The sequence below is a fragment of the Coloeus monedula genome (assembly GCF_965178545.1).
Source record: "Coloeus monedula genome assembly, chromosome: 6".
In the NCBI taxonomy this organism is placed as follows: domain Eukaryota; kingdom Metazoa; phylum Chordata; class Aves; order Passeriformes; family Corvidae; genus Coloeus; species Coloeus monedula.
Genome location: NC_138786.1, coordinates 22,957,990 through 22,966,610, shown reverse-complemented (window position 1 = coordinate 22,966,610; position 8,621 = coordinate 22,957,990).

The following is an 8,621-nucleotide window of genomic DNA, read 5'->3' as shown; positions in this document are numbered from 1 at the left end:
GTACAGCAGTGGCATCCATCATTTACCTTCTTCTGTTTTTCCTCTATTCAGTGTTTCAGCCAGTGGCAGCAGTGACAGCATCAGTCACCTTTCTCCCCTTCCTTGAACTGAGGCCCGGTGCCTTCACCTGTCCAATGATAGTTTCATGTCATTCCTGCACACTCTGACAGGGTCTGAGGGTACAGAAGCTCGTGGCTGCTGTCAGATCCAAGAGAGCTCTAACCACATCCTGACCCTCGGGTGTGCTTGTGGCCATCACATTTACCCAAAGTAATCTTAGCAGAATATGCTGGGTCATCTTAGTAGTGGGAACAAAATGTAGCATCAGAGAAGAAATGTTTTTAATGTAGCAAAAGAGCTGCATGCTTCCAAAAACCTCTCATTTTCTCGGAAGGGAGAGCTTCCTCGGGCAGCCTGATGGATATTAAGAGATGTCAATCTCTTGTCCTCCAGCAGCTTCCAGGCAGCATTGCATTTGAATGCAGATTTTACAACTCACTATAATCGTCTTTATCAGCACTACCATGGCAAGCTTTTACAACTTGGCCAGAAAGGAGGAAAGATGTACATCTAATTTAACTGCTTTTTACTCTCCCCTGCTGAAATGTTTATATAGATGGAGCTGTCTCGTTATCTCCTTTTCTTGCTTTTTTTCCCTCAACCACTATCAAACTGTGATTATGTTCCATAGCCAGCATGGATAAATATGTAGCATTTATACATTGTTGTATGTATGACAGTTGAGGAGAAAAAAAGAGGTAAGCATGAATGAAAATGTCTGTGAGAGGGGCTGTGTACCTTCTGGGAAAGACCAGCTCTGCATTCCATAGCAGAGCAGAAGGGGGGCTTCAGGCACCAGAGAGTGATGGGAGGTGAACTCAAATGTTGGATTTCGGCTGCATGGCAGGGAGATGAATTGGTAGGGTGGAATGGTAAGCAGCTTCAAAATGCTATAATAGCATTATATATTTTGTCACAACTAACTATTTTAATCACATTTTTATATGTTGTATCATAACATCTATTATAGGCCTTGGAATTATACTTTTTTACCTTCTGTAGCAGTGATACATTCAGCTGTTGTCACTGTCTTTCTAACAGAGAACACATGAAAAGGGGTATTCAAAGCCACATTAAAAAATTGTTTTGTCTGAGGTTTGTTCTGTTTCCATCCTTTGATCTGGTATTTTATTTCCTCAACTACTTCCTTGTTTCTTTACATCATTAATTTAATTTTTTCTTTCCTTACAATAATTTCCATCTTCTAGTCTTTAGTTTTCACCTATTTATGAAATGTATATAATATTTCTTATAATGGACCTGTTTAAAATTAATCACTGTTAGTCTTTAGCTTTTATATGGAAGGAACATAAATGAAGAGATGATGGTGTTACAGGTTTTGAAGAAATTGTTTGAAATTATTTTTCAAAGTTAATCATGGATCTCTTTGTTAAAGTTGTGATATTTTTGAAAATGCATCTTTAGGAACTCAGAATCTTGAAATGCACATTTGAGAATGACACACAGCTTTTTCAGACCCTGCAGTGCAAGTCTCATAATTTCACAAAACAGGGTTAATCTGGCCATCAGTCAGGATTTTTCTCTCTTTTTTCTTCTCTGTCCCTGTAAACCCAAGCACGCGGAAACCCTGTGGTAAGTTGCACACTCATTTGGTAATGAAGTGGTATCATTATACATTTGGCTCCCATTCCTGTGCACTGCCTATAAATCAAGTACTCTAGAATCATTGTAGGTTATCCAGAGGGACATTAATTTACTTGTGAAATCAATGAAATTTTCTATTTTCCTCAGAGGAAAAAAATTACTATTCCTATGCCACAAGTGCCCTGGTCTTTGGTGTAGGACAGGCTTCAGACAAAGTCATAGGCAGGGCAGTAAAAGATTTCTATGATGACAGAAGGAGAAGACATGCTGAAGGAAAACGTCACACTGGAACAGTGGTCTAATCCCATGAACCAAACCAGGAAAGTTTCTGTGCATAATAAAGTGACTGAAATAGAGTCCATTTGTTGGCTTATGCTGGATGAGCAATTGATCCCGAATTCTTCTAATCTCACTTTTTAGAATTGGGTTTGAGTCACCAACAGAGTTTTTACACGTGAAAGGATATAGCAATTATGCCCCATCCATCTTAAAAATTTGTGAAGGGTTTTTCAGAAAGCGGTGTGCAGATATCACGGAGGAGTACCACGAGTGCGTGATTATGTTCACAGATGTAAAGCCTTTAACCGGCACACGCTAAAAGCATCCTGCGTGGCTATAAGCACCTAATTGGTGTCTTCAGACAAGCGCAGATTTTCCACAGATTCTTCCTCGTGTAATCGGGTTCTCTTGCAAAATTTCTCCCTGTCAAGGCGAGGAATTTTTCCCGTCGGAGCGGCAACCCCTGCGCGCGCCGCGCGGACGCGCTCCCAGGGCTTGCCAGCAGGCGGCGCTCGGCCCCCGCGGATGCAGCAGCAGCGCGGCAGCGGGACAGCGCAGCGGCCCTGTGGCACGGCCTCCCTGCAGCACCCCGAGGCGCACCGCACGGCCCTCCGGAAAAAACCTTACACCTGCTCTGTTCCGGCTCACATCTCCAAATTCAGCCGAAAAAAGGGATTAGAGAAACAGAGCTGCGTTCTTCTTTCCCGCTATACTTTTTTTCAGGTTGCTGCCTTTGTACGCTTAAGAGCAGTCTGCTTGTACACCCCCTTACTGCTTACCTTGCCACAGTGAGTAGGAAATTTAGAACATCCTTTTAAATGGTTTGTGAACGTGTTAGTAATGCTCCTCTGTTCTGCAGATCAGAAGATCCCACAGCCCCGACAAAGCGTGTGCCATGTGCATTAACTGCCGTCAATCGGCGCTCTCATTTGGTGCCCAAAATGCTGCCTGTCTTTCCACACAGCCAAGGCTGGGTAAAGACTGAAAACCCAGCCCTCTTCAGAGTCTTTGATTGTCTTGTTTGTGTGTTACATTCCTACAGCAATATTAGAGACAAAACATCTTGAAGGGTAAGAAAATGGGACTGTGAAATACGATATTTGGCAAGAAGACTTAAAAGCAGACATAGCATCCATGAATTGTTTAGCTCAAAGAGCATCTATGGAAGAGGGACAGATGACTGGTTTATACTGAGTTTATTCTACTTGTGTTGAAAAGTTCCACAAGTATACAATGCTGGCTAGGACAAATTAATGGGACAGATAATGGGTACTCCATCCTTCATTGAAAAGACATAAAATGATTGGGATGTTAATCTTCTACAGGCTGAAGTTTGGATGCATTGTTCCTCTCTGCTATGATGGTCATCACTGACTTGCCATGCCATGATTCTTACATCCTGGGACATTTCAATGTGAGTCCGCTTCTTCTCCAGACTCACTCAGGACAGGCTTAATCTCTAAATTTTGCTTCCAAACTTTTGCATTTTCATGCTGCCAGTTCACAGTCCCCCACAACATCCTTCTCTTCAAACTGGAGAGTGATGGATTTGATGGGTGGACTGTTTGATGGATTAGGAATTGGTTGGATGATTGCATGCAGAGGGTAGTGGTCAATGGCTCAGGGTCCCAATGGGCATCAAGTGATGAGTGGTGTCCCTCAGGGGTCTGTATTAGGATGAGTGTTATGTAGTATCTTCATTAATGACGTAGAAGATGGGATCAAGCCAAGTGGTGCAGTTGATACACATGAAGGGCAGGATGCCATCCAGAGGCAGCTGGACAAACCTGAGACATGGGCTCCTGGGAATATAATGAGGTTTAATAAGACCAAGTGCAAGGTGCTGCACCGAGGTTGGGGCAGTGCACAATATGAACACAGGCTGGGGGATGAACAGATCGAGAGCAGCCCTGCTGCAAAGAACTTGGGGGAGCTGGGAGATAAGAAGATGGACATGACCCGGCCATGTGCACTCACAGCCCAGAAAGCCAAACGTGTCCTGGGCTGCATCCAAAGCAGCGTGGCCAGCAGGGCAAGGGAGGGGTTCTGCCCCTCTGCTCTGGTGAGACCCCACCTGGAACTCTGTGGTCCTTAACATGGGAAGGACATTGACCTGCTGGAGTGAGTCCAGAGAAGGGTCGCCACGTTGGTCAGAGGTTTGAAGCATGTCTCCTGTGAGGGAAGACTGAGAGAACTGTGAAAAGAGAAGGCTTTGGGTTGATCTAATTGCAGCCTTAGAGTATTTGAAGGGAACTTACAGGAAAGATGGGGCAAGAGTTTACAAGAGTGTGTAGTGACAAGACAAGGGCGAATGAAAGAGAATAGGTTTAGATTAGATATTAGGAAAAAATTCTTAATTGTGAGGGTGGTGAGGCACTGGAACAGGTTGCTCAGGGATGTTGATCCTCCATCCCTGGAGGTGTTCAGGGCCAGGTTGAATGGGGGTCTGAACAACCTGGTCTACTTAAAGGTGTCCCTGCCCATGGCAGGGGGATTGGAACTGGATGATCTTCAAGGTCCCCTTCCAACCCATTCTATGACTCCATGAAATTCCCCACCACTTGCCTCTTGCTTGATAAATTCAGCCATGGATGCTGACCCAGCTCCCACACTGGGAAGCCTGACATCCTGTGCCTTCCACTGCTCCTGAGGCTGCTGCTGGTGAGACAGCTGTTGCCACTGCTTCTGAAAACACGAGAGCTGCTCTGCAGCACAGTGACAGATTGGAAGTGCTAAAGCCACATGGCAGCAAGCTGTGAAAACTTTTCCAGAGCTTCTGTGTATTTGCAGTGGCATTTGCAATGGCATCAAGCACTGTTTTCATCTGTGCTGGCTGATGAGAGTATGAAAATGACAGTGGCTACACAGAAGGAGCTAGACGGAGACAAAAGAGACAGAAGCATTTTGAAGACTGAGGTTTGTTTTTGTTTGGTTCTGGCAATGTTATCCAGACATACTTCAGAAAAATCCTGTCACTGTGGGTGAAATACCTGGAATACTTGGAATATATGCTCAAATAGCACTTAATAATGGAAGGCCTATGTCATCTGGATGACACACTGTGGGCTGTAGGAGGCTGTGTAAACACGGCTATGGAAACCACACAAGCCACAGCACTTACTATGCTTCAAGTCACAGTTGAAATAGGATCTCTAAGCAGCTGATTCCTTATGACTTGGAACTTGACTAGATTAGAATGAAATATTATTCCTCCAGCACTTTGAGCCACTGTAATATGAAAAATCATCCTAAGTAGATGCAGGCCTTTGTTATATTGGAAAAAATTTGATGGCAAGTTGAATCTCCAATTACTCTGAAAAAAAGCAAAATGTTCTTTTCCCTTCTCCCATTTCTTGAACTAGAGAAATTAGACTGCCAAAGTGGTTTTTTTCTGGCATAGCTCTGACACTTTTGTTGCCATGGGGATGTAAATTAATGGGGTTGTTTTTTATGTTCTTAACCTAGCTTTGCCAACTAAGCTTTTGCATGCAGACCAGGTCTCACACCAATCTGAAAAGTCATAATAATAGGAACTGGGTTTGCTGCTTAACAAATTCTCTTCTGAAGACTTCACTGTACTCCTTAATGTTTTTTTTCTCCTCAATACCATACTTCATTAAGAAAATGAATGTATGAGCATGTATTGCATGCATACAAATTGGAAGATGTCGTAAACACAGGTTTTGTTAATGCACACAAATATAAGGAATCTGAACTTTATTGGCATGTCTGGCTGTGTGCAGGTCCTGCAGGTGTGTGTTGTAAGGTGCAGGCTGTTCCTGTGCTTTGTATGATCTGCAAAGACACTCTTATATAACATAATGCAAAAATATGTGCATATGCACAATGTCTGGCATCAAGCATGTGTCAAATATACAGGCATGTGTGTAGTGCATTCCTGAGTGCATGATTACATATTTTGTTGGGTAAATACAAAATGTTTTATACTTTGTATACTCATTTGTCATAAATGTGCAGGAGTGTATAGAATTCAATGAAGAGACTTTAGAGTATGCAGTGTGATGCTTACATGAGTCTTAAAGCCTGGAAAGCATCTTTTTGAGCACGTCTAACTATATTGCATAGTCAATTCTACCTTTCCCATGAAAAACATTTTAAAATTATTTAAATTTTCAGTGGAGCTCTGTGCATACCGTGTTTGCTACAGGACTGCAAAAAATGCTGAAGAGGAATAGATATTACAAAAATTTCCTAGATGTTTTGCACTGGAGCTCTTCAGCTCTACCTCAAGAATCTGTGTTTCTTGGAGCACATGAATATTCTGTGCTGAGTAGAAACCCTTGCTGTCTGCCAGCAAAATGTTGGTAGTGCCCTTTGCTGGCTTCCCTGGGGAGTTCATGCAAATCACTTTGAAATACAACAAACAATAAGATCCCTAAATGCTTTTAAACAAGATGAAATTAGAAAAGGGCTTCACATTTGAAACATAATTTTCAATTAGTATCTATTCAGTGGGAATGGGAGTGAGGTGGGAGAGAGCTGGCATGTGAAGTAAACTGGATTTGTTAACACGCATTGAAAACACTTGCTGGCTAGCATGTCTTTTTTCCCTTGGGAATAATACCTTGCTGTAATTTGGTGACACTTCCATAGTCTCTCTGCTCTTGTACTTCAGATAGAAATGAACTCTGCCCAGCAGGAGGTAGGCTTGAGACAACCATCAGCAGACTGTTTATGCGTCATGTGGACAGCTGAGTGTTGCTGCACAGGCTCAAAGCTGGGGAAGAAACAAGCAATTTCTCTCCTCAGTCCCTACCTATTATTATCCATCAGTTCATATATGAGAGCACTGAACAGGGAAGTGGATGACTGAATGGCCGGAGACCAGAGTGACATCTCATTCCCTCAAGGGCAACACAATGTGTCTTTGGTAGCACTGATGTGGGAGGTGTTTTTACATGGATAGAGAGTGCTAGTCTGCAGGAAAGGCACTGGGGACCCTTCATTCCCTGAGTGCATTCTGTCAGTATTTCTCTCTCCTAACAGAGGAAGAGCAGAAAGTTACTTGCTATCTGGTAGCAGCAGTTGCTAACTACCAGAAGAGAGGCATGAAGTACACCATAATCAGCTACTGTTTCTTTTGTCCTTTATTGATTTATTTTCCCTGCCCTCCAATATGTGGCAACATTGACCATTTTTCCTTGTTTTTTGCATAAGGGTGAGTGTACCTGGTCCTTTCCTTCCTGCTTTGGTTTGTTTACATTACTTCGGCTTGGACCTCCTTTAGATGACCTCCTTGCCTTATCTCATTTTCTCTTTCCCTTCTCACTTTCTTTTTTTTCTTATTTTTTCTCTTGTTAGGAATTATCCTTTTCTTGCCTTTGACCTCAGGAAATATCAGCCTTGCCACATCTTGGCATGGTATGCCATGTTCTTTTGCCCAATGAATGGAGTGGCCCTTCCCTGTGCTCATTTGTATGTGCTGTGTAAGTTACCTGCCCTCTCTATTGCATTTCAAGGCCCTATGCTGGAGATGCTCTTTTACATCTGGCTGTGTATCCCTGGGACCACAGGAACTCCTTGGAAAAGTGCCTCTCGGCTCATCACCTGACCAGCTGCTCAGTCCCTGCTCAACTCAGAACGGACCCTGGGATGAGCAGTGCTGCCTCAGGTCCGTAGCACTTACTTCCTCACCTTTACCTTCTGTTCTGGCAGCAGGGACTGAGACATAGTGTTTGTAATGGTCAGGAGAATCAGCACAGCACCTACTGGAAAGAGGAATCTAAAAATTCCATTATCAAAGTGAAGGCCAGTAATATCTGGTATTTTCAGGGTTTTGCTGTCAGGACATGGAAGTTCTGGGACTCTCATTTCACTAGTTGCACCTGCTGTGGTGAACGTGTGATTTTGTCACACTGTTATGAACACTGTACATAGCTGAGTTTCCCTGCTTTTTCAAAGAGAAAGAAGTAATTAAAATATGCACCTAAGCATGTGACAGGGAATATGCATATAATGTTTGTCAGGGAGTGAATGGACTTTTTTGGGGGTATATGATGAATACACTTCAGTGAAGTCAAGGGGATGTCTTAAATTTTAATAGTAGAAGTGAGAACAAAAGAACCTTATAATAAAAGATTTCTAAGAAAGTACTTTTAACATTTTAAAACTAAAGCTAGCATGTGGCTGTGTTTTGAGTTTGTGTTGTGAAGAATGTTGATAACAGGGAATTATCAACAGTGCTCTACTGAGCAGTGCTCAAGGCCTTTTTTGCTCCTCACCCCACCCCACCAGTGGGGAAGCTGGGGGTGCACAAGGAGCTGAGCAGGGACACAGTCAGCACACTTGACCCCAACAGACCAAAGGGACATTCCATATCTTATGGCAACATGCTCAGCTTATAAATCTCAAGGAAGAAGATGAAGGAAGGAGAGGGATGTTCAAAGTGATGTTTTCTTACCAAAGTAACCATTAGGTGCGATGGGGCCCTGCTCTCCTGGAGATGGTTGAACATCTGCCCACCCATGGGAAGCAGTTAATGAATTCCTTGCTTTGCTCTGCTTGCATGCATGCCTCTTGCTTTACCTTTTAAACTGTCTTTATCTCAACCCATTGGTATTCTCACTTTTATCCTTCCAGTTCTCTCCCCCATCCTATGGTGGGCAGTGAGTGAGCAGGTGCGTGGAGCTTGGTTGCTGTCTGCTGTTAAACCACAG